The sequence below is a fragment of the Megalobrama amblycephala genome, linkage group LG24, assembly GCF_018812025.1.
Source record: "Megalobrama amblycephala isolate DHTTF-2021 linkage group LG24, ASM1881202v1, whole genome shotgun sequence".
NCBI classification, from domain to species: Eukaryota; Metazoa; Chordata; class Actinopteri; order Cypriniformes; family Xenocyprididae; genus Megalobrama; species Megalobrama amblycephala.
This window is the reverse complement of record NC_063067.1, coordinates 21,489,822-21,516,137: the sequence shown is the minus strand read 5'-3', so window position 1 is coordinate 21,516,137 and position 26,316 is coordinate 21,489,822. Positions and strand designations below refer to the sequence as shown.

General features: G+C 36.6%; 1 long non-coding RNA gene across 1 annotated transcript; it reads left to right on the top strand.

Moving 5' to 3' along the window:
- Positions 1–370: 370 nt before the first annotated feature.
- On the top strand, positions 371–25,132 carry LOC125259528. The gene is made up of 4 exons (XR_007182848.1): positions 371–779; positions 6,896–7,024; positions 7,136–7,308; positions 24,616–25,132. It is a non-coding gene; the product is annotated as an uncharacterized LOC125259528 (long non-coding RNA).
- The last annotated feature ends 1,184 nt before the right edge of the window (positions 25,133–26,316 follow it).

Below are 26,316 nucleotides of genomic sequence, written 5' to 3'. Positions count from 1 at the left end.
ATTAGCTGGTGAAGTGGATTTACATGTTGTAGAGTTAACAAAAGTTATCATGAGCATTGTAATGTTTAAAGCGGGCGTCTTAACAAATGTCAGTAGAATGGGAGGATTTTAAAATGAGCAGTTCATTCATAAATACATAAGATCGCTGTGGAAATACAAGCCGGAAGTCAAAAGACAACGAGCGTTGCGCTCGTTGAAAAGGGGCGGGGCTACATAAGGTCTATACTACAATTTACTATAGTATGGTTCAAAAACTCTGTAGTAGGCCTATTTATTTACTATAAATTACTATAGTTGGCTAGCCTATTTTTTCTTATGGGTTATGAGTAACTGGAAATGTTGCCACTGTCACTCATTGGGCTAGCTAGTAGCTAGTTTATGTAGTGTTAATTATGCCTATAATTATTTATTTTTCTTCTTCTCAGGTTAAAGTTTGGGAAAAAAGAAACCTAACGGCACAAACACACCCACGCACGCGCGAGTTGATGTCAGGCGGCAGCTGCGGAATCCTGGAGCTCCTCGCGCACAGTAAATCTCACGTCACTGATCGGAGGACACGTTACACTACCGCTCTCTGGCAGCGTCGAGTCAAACGCCGCTCTGTTTTCACTGTCGGGAGGCCTCCGGCTGCATATTTCTGTAATTAGGCTTTTATGCTCAGCAGTTCTGCAGCTGTGCTGACATTTGGGTGTCGCCCCCCTGTTTCTCACGGTCCCTCTGCCAATGCTGCTCGGCCGCTGGTCACCGGCCAAGACTGAGGTCCATGTGTCAGAATGAAGGTGCTTTTTCAAAATATATTCCCGGCAAGTGTAAGTTAAATGTGATGCCATGTCAAGGTCACCTCGCAAAACCGCAGCGCGCTGAGGTGCTTTTAAAGAGACATGATTGTAACTTTATTTGTAGAAGTGCATGTAAAATTAGATGTAAAACAGACTTCGCAAAACTCATCACCAGGAGGTTGGAGTTTGTACAAAGTCATGAAATCCCATGTTTTCACAATGTTCTGTTGCCAAGAAATGGCTTTGGCTTTTGTTGTGCTATGCGTGGTTGCTAGGGTGTTGCTAGGAGGATGTAATTACATGGTTGCCCAAATCAAAAGAGCACATCTAGATATGTGTAGGGCGCCTTTTCAGTGTAAACACCATGTCCTAAACAAACGCAGTATGACAAATTTCCAGTGCCAAGCAATTTGTCGGACCAAACTGAATGTGAAACTGCTGCTCAAATTGATACAATCGCATCTAGTCAGATTATATTTAATGTTTACAGGACAAGAGCACAATTTTATGGTATGTTCAAGTCATTTGGGTCAATGATGTGACGGGTCATTTTTTTTGTCCAAAGGCCTTAATAATAATAAAAAACAAAGATAAGACATCCAAAGGTAGTACAACTAGATCTCTATTATCAAATCCAAAAGGTTTTAATTATATTTTGCCACATATAAATGTATTTTAAAGATTCTGAAGTGTCAAAAGGTCATTCAATTTAACCATCCAAAGGCTAATTATACCAAAGGCTTTTATATAAGATATATAAAATATCTTAAAATGTAATAAATGTATATGTTTTTTATTTTGGCATTGTTTTATAATATTATATGTCAACAAGAATGTCAGGACAAATTAATTTCATTGATGTCATTCGGAGTAACCAATATAAAGGGTCCATTTTGGACCAAGTCATGCGGTCAGTATCATGTGACAGGATGTGACATCATTCAGACACCTGCAAAGGACCACATGGTTGTGAAGCAAAGTAACTAACTCTCTCTTAACTATCTGAAAAATTCATGTTTTCACTTACTCATACGCATGACCCGAAATATCAGGTCATTTGGTACAACCGCTATAATGAAAAACTTTGTAGTATTTTAAAAAGTTGTACTATAAATATAAAATGTTTTATTGTCCTTTCGCAAGCTAGCTAGATAACAGCCTGCATGTTAGCATTGTTTGAAAATATCATTCGGTGTAACCAAAAGTGTCATTTGGTAAAAATCTGTTAATATTATTTCATGGATCTGAGCTAACATGAACTAACAATTTTTATTAAACAAAGATGAATGAATACTATAACAAATGTTTTGCTCATAATTAGTTAATTCATTAACTAATGTTAACTAATGGGAGCTTATTGTAAAGTGTTACAGCTTTTTCTTTCATTTACAATAAAACTAAGTTGCATGTAGTATTGTAAAGTTCTGAAAGAATGTATAATGATTCAGTTTTGTTGCATTGCGTAGGATAAAATTTAAGTATTAAGTTGTAGTTTTTACACCGTTATTCGATTTTCCATTCAAAATTTTATCAAGATTTTAAAGTTTCAAAAGTTTTAGGTGGAAGAAGAACAAGAATTATGAGAAACAATAATAGTTTGCAAATAAAAATGAGCAAACACTTCCAAGAATCGCTGTCTCATCGCAAACTTCACTTCTAATACTTATATGTTTATAAGTAGTAAAAAAGACTATTTAAGTAACACAAACAGCCCTCCTCTTTAGCTGCATGCTGACAGCTTTCCAAAATGTCCTAATAAGCCATCCCCATTGAGAGTTTACTCATTAGAGTGTAATCGCAGGACTTTAGCTGAATGACCTTTTGTGTCCCCAGAGAGCTGTTAAGCAGCAAAGCAGCATGTTGAAATGTATGTTCAGTGCTCTATAATGACACCATATGTTGCTACTTTGGGACCTGACAAAAGAGTTAAAAACACTGCTTCCAAAAGAAGGCAGTTCATAAGCCAAGAAAATATGCTTTAATATCTAAAATTATATATAATAGTGGATGTAATAGCATGCGATTATAAGAGTGTTATGGGTATGAGACAAAGTGCACTTTATTGCAATAGCTGCAAAACTTGAATGAGACATGCAGTCAGTAGGGGGGTCGGAAAGGTCGGGGTGTCCCTCTGTGTCCGCCAACGCTCAGCTGTCCTCCCGGAAACCCCGGTCCAGCTGCTGCCCATTACAGCAGGAATGTATCCTTGGGTCGGATGCCATCAGTGTAGTAGCATATTATTAATGTGGTGACCACCAGCCTCGGCCACTTGTGAAATGTTAACATTTCACACACAGATCCTTCCCATGAACCCCCATGTACTTTTCGCCAATATCAGAACCACCCACAGCAACTGCTGTGCATCTCAAACTCCACCAGGGGCTTCTAGACAGATAACAGGATGTGTCAACAAGCAGGATTTACTATGGAGATAGCGGACTATATGTGTCCTGGAATATTTTTGTGTAGCTGGGTGTTTCTTGAATTTTGGGCACTTTTGTCTCAGAGGGCTAACTTTTATTTATAACAGATTTAAACTTTTCTCTTTTTTTTTAGTTACAAGCAAAATTTACTTAATTTAAATGTAAAATATATTTTGCATATTAAAAACTCCAAATAAACACCAATTCAATATTTTTTGTGTAAAAATATTTTTTAAATATTTAAATTTAATAACTGACCCTCAGCTGTAGAGTTGTCCTACCACACTGAACAATTTGGCCCAATGTTCAAAAGGTTGTGAGACAACAGTGTCAGTGAAAAGCTTGAGATGAAATACAAAGCAAAGTGTGTAATTTCAAGGCAAGTTATAATTTTGAAATTATGCAAGAAATGTGAAAATACTATTTAATAGTATAATAGTAATAATAAATACTATTTTTACTATGTATTTAGGATACAAAAAAAGGAAAAAAAAAATCCAAGCTAAAAATAGCCTTAGAAAGAGAAAGGATTCTGCCATTTTGTTTCAAAAATACAGGTGCTGGTCATATAATTAGAATATCATAAAAAAAGTTGATTTATTTCACTAATTCCATTCAAAAAGTGAAACTTGTATATTATATTCATTCATTACACACAGACTGATATATTTCAAATGTTTATTTCTTTTAATTTTGATGATTATAACTGACAACTAAGGAAAATACCAAATTCAGTATCTCAGAAAATTAGAATATTATGAAAAGGTTCAATATTGAAGACACCTGGTGCCACACTCTAATCAGCTAATTAACTCAAAACACCTGCAAAGGTCTCTCAGTCTAGTTCTGTAGGCTACACAATCATGGGGAAGACTGCTGACTTGACAGTTGTCCAAAAGACGACCATTGATACCTTGCACAAGGAGGGCAAGACACAAAAGGTCATTGCAAAAGAGGCTGGCTGTTCACAGAGCTCTGTGTCCAAGCACATTAATAGAGAGGCGAAGTGAAGGAAAAGATGTGGTAGAAAAAAGTGTACAAGCAGTAGGGATAACCGCACCCTGGAGAAGATTGTGAAACAAAACCCATTTAAAAATGTGGGGGAGTGGACTGCAGCTGGAGTCAGTGCTTCAAGAACCACTACGCACAGACGTATGCAAGACATGGGTTTCAGCTGTCGCATTCTTTGTGTCAAGCCACTCTTAAACAACAGACAGCGTCAGAAGCGTCTAAAGACAAAAAGGACTGGACTGCTGCTGAGTGGTCCAAAGTTGTGTTCTCTGATGAAAGTAAATTTTGCATTTCCTTTGGAAATCAGGGTCCCAGAGTCTGGAGGAAGAGAGGAGAGGCACACAATCCACATTGCTTGAGGTCCAGTGTAAAGTTTCCACAGTCAGTGATGGTTTGGGGTGCCATATCATCTGCTGGTGTTGATCCACTGTGTTTTCTGAGGTCCAAGGTCAACGCAGCCGTATACCAGGAAGTTTTAGAGCACTTCATGCTTCCTGCTGCTGACCAACTTTATGGAGATGCAGATTTCATTTTCCAGCAGGATTTGGCACCTGCACACAGTGCCAAAGCTACCAGTACCTGGTTTAAGGACCATGGTATCCCTGTTCTTAATTGGCCAGCAAACTCGCCTGACCTTAACCCCATAGAAAATCTATGGGGTATTGTGAAGAGGAAGATGCGATATGCCAGATCCAACAATGCAGAAGAGCTGAAGGCCACTATCAGAGCAACCTGGGCTCTCATAACACCTGAGCAGTGCCACAGACTGATCGACTCCATGCCACGCCGCATTGCTGCAGTAATTCAGGCAAAAGGAGCCCCAACTAAGTATTGAGTGCTGTGCATGCTCATAATTTTCATGTTCATACTTTTCAGTTGGCCAAGATTTCTAAAAATCCTTTCTTTGTATTGGTCTTAATATTCTAATTTTCTGAGATACTGAATTTGGGATTTTCCTTAGTTGATCAAAATGAAAAGAAATAAACATTTGAAATATATCAGTCTGTGTGTAATGAATGAATATAATATACAAGTTTCACTTTTTGAATGGAATTAGTGAAATAAATCAACGTTTTGAAGATATTCTAATTATATGACCAGCACCTGTATTAAAGATTTCATTTCCAACACAAAATGCTTTATTGTATAATTTGATATGTGATGGAAATTACACTGTTGTGGGAATATTCATTAAAAAACAAAAACAAAAAAACAACTCCTGTAGTGTTTATGTATGACCACTGTTGGACATTATTAACAGAAAAATTCAACTAATGGGAGTGTGAAAATTGTGCTTTATAGGGCTTTTCACACTTGGAATAGTTAACCCTGGGTCATTCTAAACCCTGGGTAAACGGAAAACTGGGTTATCTTGCTTCATGTTTCACACTGCTCATAATTTAATCCTGGGTATTCTTTAGCTGACGTATCACATTGTACATTCCAAAATCCTGGGTTAACGTTCTTATTTGCATATTTGTGGTGTCACTGATTGGATAAATGCAGCACACAACCTTTTTACATAGCATTGCGCATCCTGTATTGCTTACTGTAGCTACTATCGAGTTTATACTGAATGGACATTTAGGACTATAAAGGTAAGGTCTTCTTCTCCCAAATTGTCGCGTTTTCTGTCAGCATTTGACATTTTTTCCTCTCAAACGCCGATTTTATTGTTTATATGCAATGCGATGTGTTTCTGTGACTGTCTAAAGTGCGTGAATCTGATGTACGCTATTGGTAAGCCATTGCTAATCGTCTAGTCATAACATTCTAACACTGCGTTGTTTCACATTGTACAAGTTTGGCACAGCAAAAGGGGTTAACACCGCAAAAGCAGGGCTAACCTTGCTCTGGAGCAGGGTTTCATATCCCGGGGTAAAAAACGGCGCTAACCCCACTTCTAAATGTGAAATGTTCCTTTACCCTGGGTGAAAAGCGGTGTTTAGAATGATGATTACCCGGTGTTAAGCGCAGTCTGAAAAGCCCATATGTGAGTTTTCTAGAAGTCCACAGGTCCAAAAATACCCACAGTTTAAGAAACATTTTGATGTTTAGACATAATAATATACAGTGCTATATGAAACGTTCAGGTTACTCTATTTTTATCACGAGGAAGTTCTTTGATTCAGATGAAGAGATTGAATTCGCTAAAAAAAAAAAAAAAAACATAGATAAGAGACCATGCCAAACTAAAAGGCATGTGTTTTGGTATGTTCTTTCATACAAATACCAGAAATTACAGAATGGAAGATCTGCCCCCTTTAAACTACATTTTCTACTTCTTTAGAAATCTAGATCTATGTATAGGTATAACAAGGCAAAACAACACACTAACCCTACATAAACGCTGAGCAATACACAGTTCTGCTTTAAACAATGTTCTCTATAATACTAAGCCATAGAGCACCTGGGCAGGCCATGCTATTTGGCCTAATGATACATTAAACAAAAAATTAATCTAGTAGGTTCTTTAAATATTTTAAAGCTGCCTCCTAATTACTGCGAATGAAAAGCAAAATCAAAACGCTCAGTGCAGTAATTGGGCTCTTTTCTTTGATGCTTCTATAGATGCCATTGAATGTAGGGAACAAGCCAAACAAAACCAGTGCTTTCACTGACCCAAAGCTTTCCCCTAATTACAGCAGCTTTGTAATACAGCTGTGCTCCCCTTCCCCTTAGGGTAGCATCTACACACTCCCAAATGAGGAGCGTTTCAAAGCATTTCTCCAGACGCACAGGAAGGTAGTTTGCACACAGCGGACTATCAGAGATGACCTGATTAAATAGAGTGGCCAATATCTGAGCAAGGTATTCTCTGGATCACAAACGAGGAACAGATTTTGCTTGTGCAATATAAGTTGCAATAATTATTTAATGGATTGAGATGTTTGATTACAATGTATTTGTTGTTCATTTTAGGTGCAGAGGTCTATGGGGTGAGAAGGACTGTGGGATACATGTGCACTACAGTGAAAGTTAGTGTGCATGTTCACACTTGTTCTATAGGCCAGATTGCAGACATGTGCCAGAATGATGCCCAGCCTCACAGGCGACTGAACAGACAGAACACATCACTCTGCTGGGATCTGGCAGTGAGGAGCAACTTTTCAATTTTGTAGTTTCTGACATTAGGTCATTATCAAGTCAAGTCAAGTCACCTTTATTTATATAGCGCATTTTACAATACAGATTGCTTCAAAGCAGCTTTACAGTGATAAAGAAAAGGCAGTATCCTCACAACTATGTTCCTTTTTAGAAAGAAATGGTATCTGCAAGGATTTAGACTGTATCATAGTACTGAGACTGCTCCCATTAGAGTTACAAATGATTTGCTCTTATCATCATGGTTGTATCTCTCTATTACTGTTACTGGATCTTAGTGTTGCATTTGATGCTATAGACCACAACATTCTTTTGAATAGACTCGAAACTTATGTTGGCATTAGTGGAATTGCATTGGCATAGTTCAAATCTGACTGTTATCAGGTTGTAGCAGTAAATGAAGAGATGTCATACCAATCACAAGTTCAATATGGAGTACCGCAAGGCTCAGTACTAGGACCGTTGCTGTTCACCCTGTGCATACTACCTTTGGGAGATATCATTAGGAAGCATGTCATTAGTTTTCACACTGATGATACTCTGTTCTATATTGCTTCGCGACACAACGAAACCTTTCAATTCACAAAATTAACGGAATGCATAGCTGATATAAAAAATTGGATGACTCAACATCTAAGATAAATGAATGCTCTTTTACTCCATATCTCTATGCATATTGCATGGTCTGCTTATTAAATCTTAAATGAGCAATCGTAAGTTTTAAACTAAGCATTGTCCTACTGTTTGCACAAGTGAATTACTAAGCATATAAGAAGTAGTGTTTAAGGATATGTGTTTATGCAGCAACAAGTGGTTTATTGTAGTAATCGCTGTGATGATATGGATTTTAGAACAGTTAAATGATATAAGCATTGCGCTTTCAACAGGGTTTCACCATATTTAGTGGTATAACTCTAATGATGCGTTCATTTATTTCCAAGAATAATTTTTCTGTTAGCTTTGCTAGATGTGTGCAGTTCATTTCAGATGCACACAGTATAGGAGTCAAGCTCCTGTCATTCATTTATCGCTCCCAATGGCTTTTCACATATTGAATAAGAGTATGACGATTATGTCAATGATTATCATATGACTTTAATTATGATACTTGCTTAGTTGGTTGCTGGGTTTTCTTATCTCTATCAGTTTGATATCAACATGATATCTATTGGTATCAAGAATACATAGTGCATATTTCTACAGTTAATCTATTCAGCAAGGTAGCCCAGGCATACATAGTCATAGGACACTAGAGTTAAGCCATTCAGCATGGTAGCCCAGACACACATAGATAGTGAAACATTAGCAGCATGCGTACTGAATATTGTCTTGTCTATTTCTTGTGTATCCTGCTTTGTTGGGGGGTTATTCATGTATGTTATATGTGCAGCAGCATGTATTACATGGTCACAGCAACATGTCTGTGAATGTATTGGCAGTAGCAAGTCTCTGTACTTGCTCTGCAGCAGCAGCAGCAGCACCAAATACATTACATTACCTTTACATTACCGGATGTCACGTGTATGTTTTGTTTTGGTTTAATTCTAGTTCCTGTTTCCTTTGTTCTCATTTTCTCATTTTTATGGTTACTACTGATTTGAATTACACAGCTGTTTCAGTTTCTGTTAATTAGCTTCCCATATGTATTTAAGGACTCAGTTATACATGGCCAGTTTTGCTAAGCTTTCTCCTGTAATCTCCTGCGTGTTCTTTTGCTGGATTTTTTTTGGATTAAAGACTGTAGAATGTATGTATGTATGTATATATATATATATATATATATATATATATATATATATATATATATGTAAGTAAAAATTATAATGATACAAATTTATATTTACTAAATATTTACGATATTGTTAAACCATAATTTTACTTTCTTATACATTAGACTGAGGTTTTAAGACAATGTATTAATAAAGTTGTATTGTCCACATCCATATTCAGTATGCCACTTCCTTTAGAGAAAAGAGGAAATGGTTTAACAGTCTAGTGCAATGGCTGCTCAGTACTGTGTATACACTTTCTTTAGATGAAGAGTCCAGTGATATCAGTACCCTTATTCATAGTTTTCAGTCACATGATTGGCGCAGAGACCTGGAGGGCAAAACATCCATAGAACTGCAGCACAGGCCTGTCAATTTTCCATCTGTTTCAAGCCACGAATATTTAAATCACCTCTCAAAAGCAGTAAAACAAGATATGTTAACAAAATGCAAGTTGCAATCAATATAAAGCAGGGACATTCTAAAACGCTTAATGTGAAAAACACTTCAGTATACACCTTACTTATAATGCATACTATATACAGGAAAGCAGATGAGACCTAAAATATGAATGCAACACACTAAATAGTTATATGTTTAAGTTAAATGGGAAAAAACTTAGTGTGAAACTTTGTGTGTTGCATTTATATATTTTTATAGTATATAGTATGTAAATAGAAAGCCTTGTTTTGCCCTCAAGGTGGGCGTTCCTGTAATGTGACATCACACGAATACTATGATGTACTATGGGTGCCAAATACTATGAATACTATGTTCGGTAACACTCCTGTTTACTGAAATTCAAATGACAGCGTGCACCTTTATAGTTAAAATGAATGAAGAAAATTAAGGATAGATTGAACGATTCAATTATTTACAAGGCATTTACAAAGTACAGAAATGCACACACTTTCCAAGCGCATAGAGCAGCCGCACGTGCATCAGCCGAACTGCCTCTGTGAATAGGGCAGCTCTGTTGAAAGGCATTTGCAGGCAGAGAAGTGGAGCAAATGTGCTGGTGTGTGAAGACGGCCGAGAGGCCTAGCTGAATGTGGCTCTGCCAAGCCTCTCTCAGAGGCCACGCACAGCCCCTTTCAGAGCCGGCCCAATCGCCTCTAATCTCTGACCCCATCAATAAGATGTATTCAGACTCCATCAAACAGCCGAGCTGCTGTGCAGGCGGGCAGAAACCGCTGGGGGAGAACCATGGGAAACACTCCTTTAATTGTCCCTCGACCTTTTTAAAGAATATTAAGCTGCATTAGTTGTCTATGAGCCTTTCTTTCCTGGCCTTTCTTTTGGAGAGGGCTACAGCAGCCCACTCAGCCAACAGGCCATTAAACGTGACAGGTCTTTGTGGAGAGAGGGGAAACACACGGCGGAGATGAGGCTCGGCCGCTGTGCATGAGGAGGGCAGCGAGAGGCTCTGGTTTACATCAATCCTCTCAGCCCACACGGAGGACTCCATATCTACCATGAATAATTCTCTGTCTGCTATAGGCTCCCACTCAGCTGCCGGCAGCACTATGCTTCTACACATATCCCAAACGAGACAGACACTAAAGAGTGTAATTGCTGGATAATGGTTACATTTCCCAGTCACATTCTCCGTGGTGAGCGTTATCGTCATTATGAATATTGCGAGAGACCTACAGCCCACTCCAGTTATTCCCCAGCGGGAGATAGGACTGTTTCAGTGAGGAATGTGATGAAGGCGGTTTTTGATAAGTTGCAGTGTAGGGTCTAACCTGTGGAATGCAAGCTTATTAAGAGACTAGAGCCTTAGCACGCATCGCTAATTAATACTTGAACAAAATTGACCTGTGAGATTCTTCTTCGCCAAAGTTTTTGAATGAAAAGCAATAGTGCTTAAAATAAAAGCCCATTTCTCAACAAAAAACTTTACTTATATAATTGCAACTTGACCGCAACTTAATTTATATAATAACTGTCATAATTGTGACTTTATATCTCACAAATGACACATTTTTTCTCATAATTACAACTCTATATCTCACACTTGCAACATTAAAATCACATTGTAACTTTATATCTCTCAATTGAAATGTTATATACATTTCAATTACAACTTTCTTTCTCATAACTGACTATATTCTATAATATGACTCTCTCAACTGATACATTTCTCATAACTGCAACAAAATATTTCACAATTGCAACTTTATGTCTCACAAGATCACATCTCACAATTGCAACTTTATTTCTCATAATTGTGACTATATCTCACAGTTGCAACTATTTATCACAATTGCAATTTTATATCTCACAATTGCAACTCTTTGTTTCAATGGCAAATTTACATATCTTACAAGATCACATCTCTGATTTTCAGTGTTAAATCTCACAATTGCAACATTATATTGCACAGTATCTGAAGAGTTCTTTTGCAAAAACCGATAAAGGCCACTTTTTAAAAAAATGAACTTACTGCCGTAATTCTCCACATATACACAGCAAAATCCCTAGAGTTAAATCAACTCTGCTCAGAGTACATATGGCCCCTCTCTAAATAGTATTAAAGTAACACTGAAGCAAAGTTAAATTTAATGAGATAATTAAGCAATTAATTAAGTAATGATTGCGCATTAGTGATGAACACCTGCTGTTAACAAGCAGAATCACTGAAGGAATGAGAAAAAACACAAGAACTACAAGTGACTTAAGTCAGCCTTATTAATTGCTTAATTATCTCATTAACTTAATCTCTGCTTCAGTATTACTTTAACACTATTTAGAGAGGGACCATATGTACTCTGAGCATTTTGCTGTGTAGCACGTTCTGAACCCTAAATATGTTTTGTCAGAAAAGCCAGTATGGTCCACTGTCAAGGCATCACGAGTTCACGTTTTACAGCCGAAACCGACGAGCGCCCTTTTTGTTTGTGTACAGAAACTGATAAGTCCGTTTTAGCAAATCAGCGCACAGTATTTAGGTCAGGTGACAAGGCTGCTCGTCACTTCAAAAAGACATGCTAGCTGAGGGGAGTTTGATATTACTTGGAATGCACAGTAAAAAACATGATTTGTGAGTTAATTTGTGAATTAATGAAAACAGAGTTATCTGTTTTTGCAAATGAACTCTGCATCTCATAAATGCAACTTTATTTCTCATGATGGCAACTGTTGATTTCTCTTTCAGCTCTGTTTCCACAGTACATCTCACAATAGCACAACTGAGACTATATCTCACAATTGCAACTCGAATTCTCATAATTGTGACTTTATGACTTTCTGTCTCACTGTACACTGTATATTCTCCTCTGAAGCAGAAAAGGCTTCCATAGCTTAGTTTAGCTCTCTTTGTCACAGAACATGCAATGATTTTTTCAATGCGCATTGCTCTTTTCTGTACAATTCCTGCAAAGCAGGCAATGATAAAAGGATAATTTAATTCGAAAGAACAGCAAACTCATGGGCAGATGCACCTGACAGGCATTTGGAGAGGTTAAAATGATGTTTTGCAACCTTTCTTAGTTTGGGGGAAATTGTTATTGTGAGCTTAAACCACCCCGTGAATAGCTGCATTCTGAGTAAATTATGCATCACCTCCTTTTCACGTGTAGTGTGTTAAAAAGCTTGCCTTGACCTTGTGACACCAAGCATAGAAATTCAACATAAAGCTCTTATAGAATCCCAAAATGGCATATGTTCTATTGAATAGAGGGTCCATTAATCAACAACCATTAAGCCCTAAATAGGCAGATTGTGAAGGGGGACATGGCAAGAGTAGCCTGTAGACTCTTCTGCTTATCTAAAGTGTTCATATAATCCAAAAAAGCAGGGATTCATCACCTTGTCATCTTTAAATGACCACAGATACAGAGGAGGGGAAAAGAACGATGCCAGAGATGGACAGAAGGGGGAGGGAACGAGCGAGGGTCTTTGGTAAGGTTGGGTGGGGCGCTATTTTACCCATGACACAAAGGCGTTGCTGTGCAATCAGCTCTGTGTAAAATTGGTGCTCTGTGCCGGGCACAATGGGGCACAAAGGCAGGGGGCTGGTGGCCCAGTCGGGAGCGCAAGGACACAGCTGTGAACAGAGCCTGCACAGCCCCGCTCAATATGGGCCCTCATCACATCTGTAGTGGTCCAGCCGCGGCTTCCGCAAAGTCCGCCGCACAATGAGAGCCCTCAGCAAATCCTTTGTTGTGACTTTCAAGGCCCTTTTTAGCCAAAATCTTAAATATTTCATTAGGCCCCCTTCGCCCGCTCCCATTCTTCAGGTCTATTATGAAGAGACGAACTGCGCTTTACCCTGAAATCCATTCCTCTGAGGGTCAACAAAAGACTCCTCCAAATCTGTTTGAGTTCTGATGCAGCCCTGTTGGTCCTCAAACATGCCAATGTTTAAGTTTCAAACTGTGAAAAAAGGGGCTAAACTTACTTTTATCTCCGTCATGTGTTCACGTCGTCCGTTCATATATGGATGGATTTTAATCAAGCTCAGTCAGGAAAATACTTGCAATTTGAGATCCAAAAGTGCTTTTTTATCATTATCTGTGCTTAAAATGAGTCTTGTTGTTGAATTAACATAAATTTGCCATAATTATTTACATGATTTTAATAGATGACTTGAGCAAGAATTGTATCAAGATGCGACTTGATTTGAGGAAGCTGATATCAGTAAAATATCTGAGAGTAGTTTAAAATAAATAAATAAATAAATAATAAAATATATAAAATCATTAAATTAATTCCATTGCAATTATTAATTAATAATTGGCATTATTAGTCATTTTAATAATTAATTTGAATAGACAACTTGAGAGACTTGGCTTTAATCTTAAATGACAAAAATATTGTTTTTACTCAATCATTGCTCCGTTTTCAAAAACGCATGCCTTGTGGATGCTTATCTAATAAAGTGTGTTTGCTGTTAGCTCTCATTCGACCGCTTTATTGAATCGCACTCATAGACTACCAGCAGCAGATGATAAACCACTCCCATACAAATATTAAACACTTGTTAATAACTTTTGCCTCTGTGGCGCAAAGAGCTCTGTCAGCCTCGCTAAACAGGTCTGAAAAGGATTTGCCTTTATGTGAGGCCTTAAACTGCCGTGCTGATTTGGCCGATAACAATGAGCTGGATTTTGTCGGGGTTGAGGGGGCCTTGATTTATCCAACACTTTAAGCAGCCCTAATGAATAATTCAATGTTATCATTCAACTTGCCGCTCAGTTATTATGATTTGATTCTTTTTTTCACTCGTGAGGGAACCGGCCGGACAGGGGGTATCGTGCAGGGGCACCTAGGGGGAAATAATGCACAGCATGGAACAAAACAAGAAAGGCCCCGGCGCAGGACTCTGGCTGTCAGCTTGATAAATATAATGTGTCACCAATTAAAAACTCATTGCCATTCTCTAATTCAGCCAGCGCCTTGTTAACCGCTGCCTGGCAGGGAGGCTCCCGCTCTGTGCTACCAGCACCCTCCATAATAGAGGGCCTGCTTTTCCCATCCTTTAAAACCACATCCCCTTTCCATTGGCATGTAAATAAGACATTCATTCAGCACCACTTTTTCCATCCGAAGGCAAAAAAAAAATGACCATCAATGTCTTTGATTCAAATCTTTTTTTCTCCGGAAAACAAAGAATTCTATAGTTTCAGATTTTTTTACGGCAAAAAAACTTTTCTTGCCTTTCTTTTAGGGCATTCTCATGTTAATTGTGTTGACACAACTTTGGGCAGTGTGGGTATACAACGCATATGAACCCTAGCAGGAGTCCATTACAGAAATGCCATTTAGCAAGCTGTTTCTGTGAGAAAGTCAAACGTTTAAGAGGCTTTTTTAAAAGCGCCTGAGAATCAGTGCTTCACAAGAGCAGCGGGGGGCCTTTTCGGAGAGTTTTCCTGAAACTAAAGGCTGTCCAGGTCTCCGATTGTTTGCTAACCAGAGTCAAAAGTGCCGGAATGCATAAGAATGCTGTTTATTCTTAAGCGATGTGTAATGGTTTGTCCTCTAGGACTTTTGCACTCAAAGCGCTCGCTCCTTTTATCACTTGGTCTTCACTCATAGTATTCCTTTGGTCTCTACTTTGGCCTTGAAGTGTTAGAGTTTTGTTTGTTTATTTATTCATTCACTTGTTTATTTATTGTTATTAAAATTATGCCAACTGTTCCCAAACTCCAGTATACAAATTAGAGCAGTCAGGTTAAAGGTCAGAGGACTAATCGGAGCGATGGATCAGTTGAGTCAACGAGGTGTCAGTGCGTCAACATCACTGTCGAAGAGAGGAAGAAAGTCTGGCTTGGGGGATTTTACACATTCAGACAAACCAGAGAACAAAATTGGTTGGTGTAGTCATTTGGGAAATGGGATGTTCCAAAGATGATCCAAAGTTTGGATTTAAGAGTAAACCAACTTAATATGCTCATGGGTGAATTAACAAGGTCCTGCGTGACTTGGGTAAATTTACCCGCATGCACAAAAGGGAGATGAAGAGAAATAAAACCTGATTGTTGTTCGAGGGGACAGTTATCACCGTAGGAAATATGAGAGCACATATAAATATCATTTCATCATTAATTATTGTCTTTAAAGGAATATTCTGGGTTAAATATAAAGAAGTTGAGCTTGATTGACAGCATTTGCTGCCCTTCACTGTCAACTGTTTTGGTTTTATAGATAAAAATGAATGTTTGTGGTAATCAGCAGCATGCAGCTTTCAAAGTAATTTTATCCAGAGTATGTCTTTAATAAAATATAATCTTAAAATAATAATAATAATGATTATAATGCACTGCAAAAAGTGAAAATGTGAAGTTGTTACCTTAACCTTAAAGCCTGACATATGAATTAATAGTAACAATTTCTGAAATTGATATGACAAAATATGCACTGCAAAAAATGCTGTTCTTACTTACAGTTTTTGTCTTGTTTCTAGTCAAAATATCTTAAAGTTCTTAAATCAAGAAGCATTTTCTTGACAAGTAAAAATCATTTAATTTTTTTCAGGAAAAACAAGCAAAATAATCTGCCAATGGGGCAAGCAAAATAATCTTAATTCAAACCAAAAATAATATATATAAACTTGTTTTCAGTTTGGATTAAGATTATTTTGCTTACCCCATTGGCAGATTATTTTGCTTGTTTTAAGGAAAAACTCACTTAATTTTGACTTATTTTTCCTAAAAACAAGAAAATAATTTTTACTTGTCAAGAAAATGCTTCTTGATCTAAGAATTTTTAGATATTTGGACTAGAAACAAGACAAAAATTCTAAGTAAGAACAGCATTTTTTGCAGTGTGAACAAGACAAAATATTTTTTAAAAATGTTTTTTTGTTGAGTATCATATTTGATACATCAGGCTTTTATGGCTCATGTGGTATGATATAGGACAATATGGAGCTCACATTTGAGGAGGAAAAAACACCTTAATTTTATTCAGAGTACGAAACTGAGCAAAAATATGCAATTTGGCCTAAAACGTATGATGAAATTCTCATATCTTGTAATGTAAATCAATGAGATCTTTATAACAGTGACTACTTACATAAAATGCAACTGTCACTCAATATCGCCCGATAATGTCTTAGTAAAAATATATTTAAATGCTTAGTTTTAATTGCTGGGGGGCAAAACATATATGCAATGCAATAGGGGTTATGCGCAATCTTACTTCCATATTCTGTAAAACATATCAGATCGCTTCTGGTACAGGCCTTTTGTATGTGCTTCATGAAAAAAATCAACTGTTTTATTCAAGATAACTTAAAAGGAGCGAGCAAAGATGAGCATAACTGATGTCGCATATGCAGATTGATATTTAAAAGCTTTTTTTCATTTTTCTTCTTCACACTAACATTTAGATATTTAATAGAATAAAACACATATGAACTAGGTATGATTACCTTAAAAGTCCATAGATGTGCCGTCAGTTCATACTGCTGTTAACACTTTCTCTGACAAGCGGATGCAATGAGACCAGTTTTCCGGTTTGGTCACGTGACGTTCGACATATTCCCTATACAGTGATTATTGAATGATGAACAAATAAACGTTCCTCAAAAGCCTGATGCATCATATTTGATAGACATTTGTGATACAGTAGGCTTTATAGGTTTTTAAAGTAGGTCTTTATAGGGCACATTTTTCAGTTTGTTGCAGCAGATTCCCACTGATGCTTTCAGAGGAGGAACTTATATTTAGTCCAGGGTATTCCTTTAATGATAAACAATTAAAATAATCAATCATAATAATCATAACAGGTTGCCCCATACACTTAAAGCCACAATTGTCATCAACATGCCACAGACACTCTCAACCTATTTGGTTGAATGCTTTTTTCATGAATGGATTGGACATGGGACAAAATCTCTCTTTTTTATTATTATATTATATTATATTATATTATATTATATTATTATATTATATTATATTATTATATTATATTATATTATATTATATTTTTTCTATTTTATTTGTTAATTATTTTAATATTTATTATTCTATTTTATTATTTTCCAAGATTATTTCTTTAATATAATCTTTTTTATCAAAAGTCTAACAGAATTGATTCTGGCTCTGATCCAGTACTAACAGAAACGCACATAAGCGCGCTGTTCTCCATTGACGTGTCTTCAAAGAAACTTCCATAGATTATGAACCACTGTTTTTTTCACATCCGCTCTGAATCAGCGTGGCCCCTGGCATGCAAAGATGAGGGGCAAGCTGTGTTTGTGCCACACAGTGGAAAGAAAGCGAGAAAGAATCCAGTGTAATATATAATGCCTGCTTGTGTTTCTTCTCAAGCCTCTCCCATACAGTCGTACAGGAATGCAGAATATTCCATTTAAAAGGGTCTAAATAAGTGTTTCCAAGCTGTTTTCAGCATTTCAAAGACTGTCTGCCAGAAGCATTGAATTAAGGAGAGCGTGCCCCCCCCCCCCAGTCAAAGCCCACCCCACCTACACCACCTTCCGCCCCACCAGCAGGACGGCTCAAAGCCCAGGCTCATTACTACTGTCACACCGGCAGTGGAGAGGCTTGGCACAGCCTCGTGCACTTAATTGAATTAGACATACCCGCTTGTTTAGGCATTGTGCGATGGCATGAGAATCCCGCAGCCTTTTTCCATGATAAAAACGAGAGGCCTCGGCAACACTTGTCAGCAGATCTAAGCGTTCCGAACGGAGCGTGAAACTGTAGAGCCAGAGGGAAGGTGGCACGGAGGGAGAAGACACACAGGAGCATCTTTTCACAACCTGAAGAGGTGCCCACCAAGGAATGCTGGGAACAGCGTGTTAGGCCGCTGTATCCGTGCTCTGTAATCAAACAGTAATCATTGTCTCACAAAGATATGACCACATGTTAAGGGTCTGGGTCACTAATCATTATGTGTGGAGTCTGTTGCCAAAGCATTTTTCTTATTGCAGCTTTTTCTAAAAAGATAATAGGTTTTTAGCAGATAGGTTTACAGGAATTTTGTCGGAATGCAATGATATGAATTATTTTGGATGATACTGATAAGCCAATTATTATTTCCATGTAATGACCGGTGATTGAAGGATAAATGGCTGCAGTTAAAATTATATATAATTTTGTCTAAATAAATTAAACAAAGCAAAACAACAACAGAAAATCAATCTATAAAAAACATTTGAGAAGTTACGAGCTACTACTGTTCAAAAGTTTGGGATCAGTACGATTTTAATATTTTTGAAAGAAGTCTCTTATGCTTACCAAGGCTGCATTTATTTGATAAAAAATACACTAAACAGTAATAATGTAATCTATAAATGTAAAATAACTATTTTCTATTTAATATATTTTAAAATGTAATTTAATCCTGTGATGTAAAGCTGAATGGATCACATCAGTGTCACGTGATCCTTCAGAAATCATTAATATGCTGATTCGGTGCTCAAGAAACATTTCTTCTTATCGATATTGAAAACAGTTTTGCTGCTTAATATTTTTGTGCATATACAGTACAGTCCAAAAGTTTGGAACCACTAAGATTTTTAATGTTTTTAAAAGAAGTTTCGTCTGCTCACCAAGGCTACATTTATTTAATTAAAAATACAGTAAAAAACTGTAATATTGTGAAATATTATTACAATTTAAAATAACTGTTTTCTGTTTGAATATATTTCACAAAGTAATTTATTCCTGTGATGGCAAAGCTGAATTTTCAGCATCATTACTCCAGTCTTCAGCGTCACATGATCCTTCAGAAATCATTCTAATATGCTGATCTGCTGCTCAAGAAACATTTAATGTGTACAATTGTACAAAATATTTGTGTACAATATTTTTTTCAGGATTATTTGATGAATAGAAAGTTCAAAAGAACAGTGTTTATCTTGAAATCTAATCTTTTGTAACATTATAAATGTCTTTACTGCCACTTTTGATTGATTTAATGCATCCTTGCTGAATAAAAGTATTAATTTCTTTCATTTCTTTTCAAAAAAATAAAAATAAAAATTCTTACTGACCCCAAACTTTTGAACGGTAGTGTATAATGCTACAGAAGCTTTGTATTTCAGATAAATGCTGTTCTTTTGAACTTTCTATTCATCAAGGAATCCTGAAAAAAAAAGTACACAACTGTTTTCAACATTGAAAATAATCATAAATGTTTATTGAGCAGCAAATCAGCATTTTAGAATGATTTCTGAAGGATCATGTGACACTGAAGACTGAAGTAACGATGCTGAAAATTCAGCTTTGCATCACAGGAATAAATTACTTTGTCAAATATATTTAAATAGTACACAGTTATTTTAAATTGTAATAATATTTCACAATATTACTGTTTTTTACTGTATTTTTAATTAAATAAATGTAGCCTTGGTGAGCAGACGAAACTTCTTTTAAAAACATTAAAAATCTTAGTGGTTCCAAACTTTTGGATTGTACTGTATATGTAAGACTTCAGATGCAAAAGCCTCTAGGTGCCATCTAAAATTTTCCTCTTCTTTCTATCAAGCTCAGGTTTAGGTTCAGTAATTTCACTTTCATGGCAATAAATAAATAAATAAATATATGTACACACACACACACACACACAACCGATATGGCACCGATATATCATGGATCCCTAAAATTTTCATTTCTTATATGAAAAAAACTGTCTTTTTGTACTTTCTGTATGAATTCCCAACTGAGGATGAACATAAAAGAGAACTCATTGGAAACTACTAGATGACATCAGAAGCAAGAGCTCGGCCCCATGACCCACATCTCTTAACCTAACTTTAAAAGACAACAGCCTGTATGCAGTTTAGGATTTCGGAGTTTTGCTTTAAAATTCAGGGCGAAAGTGGGTGAGCAAAAGAGACAGAAAAATAGTGAAAGACCAGCCTAATGTGATTGCCCTTTGCATTTATCCAGCTAGCTTTGAAGAGAGCTAAGAGGGGATGCCTCAATGCTGTCACTACATAATGTCACCTCACTAACCTCTGGGGTCAGGCCCAGACTAACACCCTAACCCGGGGCCCTGATCCGCCTCCAGCCCCTTTAGTGGTGCACCCAGCTGTCAGTAATGCAGCCCAAACTTTATTCAATTCGAGATCAGTCAACGTGAAAGGATAATCTCTGAATAATTGGAGCCTATGGACCCTGGAGAATCTTATGCCTTTTCTTAACTTTCCCTCAATACCCCTGACTTATTTTCCAAGAGGACACCCTTGTTACCCTCAATGAACAACCAGATGGGCAATTATAATTTTGCAATAATTGTTGAGAGGGTTTTCACCGGCCGTGGAGGGTTGTCAGTCAGGCTGAGTGGGTGTAAACATGGCTTCTTCTGGGCCACCAGCACTCTACAAGTGAAAGAACAGCGAAACACCAGACATACCGACGGGTCTACCATCCAAATCCATTTCTCTGTCCTCTTCACATGAATAAAACGCAGACAATTAAATGACTGAGATGGTCACATTCCTTCACATTAGCATTGAAGGGTCGCGACATTCCTGAGATGTTTCCCATTATAACCTACGGACTGTAGAGCTTTTGAAATGTCACAGACAATGCATGACTTTTTGATGAACACTTCACAAACATCTAATAGCAATAAATCTTCATTTCGCTTTCTCTCTGGGAAATCTGTCACAGAGATGATTTATAACCATTGCGTGATTTTGATATGTTATCATAAAGCTTTTGCAGAAAGCACGTGTTAAACGATATTTCACTGAGAATCAATGCCACATTTACATGCTAACAACACTAACATCAACCAATGGATCAGATCAAAACGGAATGATAAAGCAACACTGTTTACACTCGAAAAGTGACCTTTCCATCAACTAAATCACACTGAGCATGAATGGATGACATAGAGAGAGCAAGCGGGCTCGGATCCTCCGTACCGCTGTGCTTTACGTGTCTGTCTCCCCGCGGTACGGATGATCCGCTAATGGAAGCTCCTGTCACACTGGGAGGGCTGATGCTGAACACAATAAGATATGAAAATTAGCATCGCTGGTGCTGCTGCTACTATAATCAGTCATCTGACTGTCAAATTCACATCATTGGGCTCCATATGAGACAGGCCACAGGGATACTAGTGGCGATGGCAACCCTACGGATCACACCTGTGAGAGCTTTCCAAACATGTTTTCGGCCACATGAATTTTACATTTTGGCAGGTTTATCCAAAGTGACTTACAGTGTACTCAAGCTATACAATTGATCAGTGTGTGCATTCTTTGATAATCACATCTCAACTTTTTATTAATCAAATACAATAAAATAAATACAAAGTTCTGTTGTGAAACTCTAGATGGCACAGGCTGATAGGTCCTTAACACAATCTGCTTGCAATCACATCATTCTCTATAGGGCACAGCTGATTGGTTCCTGCTGCATCAGTAACCTTCAGATACTGGTCAGTATTTGCTGTAGCAGTTGAAACCTTCAAATACTTGGTCAGTAGCCAATGAGCTCGCTGCCCAACCTTCAAATGCTTGGTCAGTATTTGCTGTAGCAGTTGCAGAAACCCTCCACCTTCCCCAGCTCCACCTGTATAGATCTGCTATGGGTAATTCATGTCTACTTGCTCACAGCAACGCGTTGTGTATGTATTGGTAGTTGCAAGTCATGACCAACATCCAAGTCAAGACCTTCGACCAAGACCAAACATATCAACATTGTCATATCCAATATCGTGCCAAACACTCTGAGAGTGGTCATAACAAAAATATATTTGAAAATATAGGTATTGTTGCTCTAACAATGCCAAAGTCATGGGTTCAATTCCCAGAAAATCTGTAAACTGATAAAACCTTAATGCAATGTAAGTTGCTTTGGATAAAAGCATCTGCTAAATGCATACATGAAGAGAAAATGTTTAAATGAAAACCAGAACATAATGGCAGGAAATGAAAAATATGCTGAAAAAATGATGTTGATTATTTTTAATAGTTTTAGAGCCAGATCAGATATTATGAACTAATGCCATCCTGTGAGCTGGGGCAACACCAGCGACCTCATCTCGTCACAGGATAAACCCTCTTGTTTAATGACATTAATGGTTATAATAACAGGAGGAAAGAGAAAGTGCACAAACCCAAGACAAACAGACGCACAGTACAGCCTGCCGCACTTGAACAAATCTTCCACCAACGTGTCAAGCAAAAATATTTTCTCTGCTCAATCAGAATGGCACATTACTTCCTGTTCTGGAGGAGGCAGTAAGCAGTGGCTCAAAACTGCCCATTTTCCATGCCACAACTTCCTGACTGCCATCCAGCTTCTGAGAAAAAAAATCCACAAAAGGGGAAACAGAAAACAGAAAAGCTGCTCATTGTGAGAGTGATCTCAGGGCCATCAGGGGACGAGAACAGTCTCTTTAGCAACAACAGAGAAACAGGCCCACAGATGGCTGTAAAATAAGTCAGTTGAAAGTAGAAAAAATGCCGCCCATACTAGAACTCATTAACGAGACGCTGAAAAGATCGGGATTTATGGTCTGCTACAGAAGACCAGACAAGAGCACTAGAAATCTGTGTCTAAACATCACAATGAATTCTAATACACACACACACATGAGATCTTGAGACGTACAAAGGTTGGATTTTGGAGGTAAAGTGGGATGATTTCACAATTATGTTCATATTTACAATGACATTTTTGCATTGAAAAAGTTATATTTATCAAAATCAATATAGCAATAATGTGCAATGGGGTCCAAAAGTCTGAGATAACATTTCTCTCTTTAAACTTTAAACTACCCAGCACTGATCACCAGACACAAAAGATATTCAAATAAAATGTAAGCGTAAAATTAATAATTTAGAAAAAATTATAAGTAATAAAAAATTAATTTAAACAGCTTTTGGGTTCCTTTTGGGTTTTTCTTCTGGTTATTTAGTTGCTGCTCGAGTTGCTAAAGTGATCAGAGATACACTTATAATATAGTCATTAATTTTATATATATATATATATATATATATATATATATATATATATATATATATATATATATATATATAAACCAAAAATTATTCAGACATTTTTGATATTTTTGATATATTTTTACTAGTGGGTGCAGGACACTATAGTTCATTTATGTAAGTGAGGATAGCAAAATAAAGTAAACTGTGACACATTATACCCAAAAATTCTTCATACAGTGGACTACCAGTAAAATTTATAAAAATTTGGAACCAAAAATTATTCAGACACTTTGACCTGACCATGTTTTTAAAATAACAATTAAAAAGTAAAAATGGTATATACATACATCTACATCTAATATATATAAATATATATATATATATATATATATATATATATATATATATATATATAGATGTAGATGTATGTATATACCATTTTTACTTTTTAATTGTTATTTTATATATACTTAAAAATATATTTAAATATATATAATTTATGTATGTTTTTTATATTTCTTTAATTGTAAAATTAAAAAATATTTAAATATTTCTTATTATTTATTAAGACAAGTAAAAAAAAAGAAAAAAAGAAAAAAAATACACAAAAAAGAAATCTAGCTATATCAGCAAGAGTTTTCCCAAAAATCCTGACATTTATGTGACTATTATACATGATTATATTCAGCCTCAGAAATTTAAGCGTATCTATAAATGACAAGTATCTGAATGAAAGGCTCTGTTTCCACCTCTAATCCTCTTTAATTACCCTGTTATTGTGAAAGGCCTCGTGAACAGACCTCTTAAGTGGCTAGATATTATAAATCAATGACGGTTTGTTATTCTGTTCATTTAAACAAAGGAGAGACGCATAAAAAGCCATTAAAATGACACGTGAATTGGCAAACAAACTGTTTAATTTGTGTCTGCGCTGCGAAGGGGGCTGCAAGACAGTGACGTCGGGGCAAAGGAAATTTACATCTGATTCGAGTTTAATGGGCCGTAGCGGGCCAGCCGCCTGGTCTCCATGGAAACCAATCTTTTCTCAAGATTTTCAACAGGCTAAAATGTTCCTTTTTTGTTAATTTCAAATGTGTCATGTGATCTCAATGGGGCCGGAGCTTGTATGTATCAATTTGTTTCTGTTGCAGGGCCTGCAATAGCCCAGCAATGAATATATGGGCTATTGAGTCCAGCCACACAATGGCCACAGCTGATGCGGTTGCCACAGAGACACGCCCACACAAAGCCCAGGAATGATGACATATGGTCCCAACCTGCCTGGTCAGAAGACCCCCAATAGCCCTGACTGCATTGGATGACAAAACCCTCAAGCAGGCCATTTATCTGTGCCTACTCATTTCATGCTAAAATAAACTTTTTATAAAGTTTCTACAGCCCATGCACAACGAGTAAAACAGAGGCCCCAAAGGCACCATGTAAAGTGAAGAATTCATCATTAAGTGATTAACAAAGGCTTCTTTACCACCTGCTCCTACATTTATACGGACATTACTGACAGCTTGCCTCTTTTAGAGTATAAAGCAACAGCAATGTAAAGATCTGATATGCTAGTGGGATCGTTTTTTCTTTATTTAATACATCTCACACAGTCATTTGACCAAAACTGTGACCACCAAGCATTAGAAAATATTCACTGCAGCTGTAATAAACTTCTCAGATTCCTGAAACATGTCTTCTTCTGTTTCATTTATGTCTCAAACGAGTAAGCGCAGCTTGGGAAGATCAGTTGCAGTTATGCCAGTCTTTCCCATGGAATGATAAGACAATTGCTCAGAGACCATTAAATGCAGGGGGTGCCAAGCATCTGAATTCTTCGGATGGTTAAAGTGGAACAGTTTACCCCCTGGAGTTTGTGCAGACACTCAATACTTTAATGGTCACACAGAGAGAGTGAACATACTCGTAAAGGGAAACAAGAGCATAACAACAACTAAAATTAGAAAATACATGTTAATACATGGAAGCGATTTGATTGAATTACAAATATATCAACTACAATAACTGAACTTAATAAATACTACCTATGATTTTCATACACTGCCCCAAAACACTGTTAGCTGAATCATGAAATGCTATTATAAACATGCCTTCACTCAAATATATAATTAATAAACTATATATATATATATATATATATATACAGTCAAACCAAAATTTATTCAGACACCTTGAACATTTCATTCATTAATACAGTTTATTCACTATAGTTTAAAAAATGGTAATAAAATGACAAGATCTCAGAGTTAAACTGTGTCAGAAAAAAATAATCTTAATTATGTCAGATAACACTTAAGCAAAACATGGTCAGGTCAAAGTGTCTGAATAATTTTTGGTTCCAAATTTTTTATCAATTTTACTGGTAGTCCACTGTATGAAGAATTTTTGGGTATAATGTGTCACAGTTTACTTTATTTTGCTATCCATAAATGAACTATAGTGTCCTGCACCCACTAGTAAAAATATATCAAAAATGTCAAAAATGTCTGAATAATTTTTGGTTTAATTATATATATATATATATATATATATATATATATATATATATATATATATATATATATATATATATATATATATATATATATATATATATATATATATTTCTCAATATGGTACAAGATAATCCTGTTCAAATCAATGTGATAAACAAGTTAGGTCAAAAATAATCTGAAAGTAATCTAAAAGTAGTCACTGATCACTAAACACAAAAGATATTCTAATAAAATGTATATATATATATATATATATATATACACACACACACACACATATATATACTGTCAAGTTCATTAAATATTACATCAGGGTTTCCCAAACTGAAGGAACTG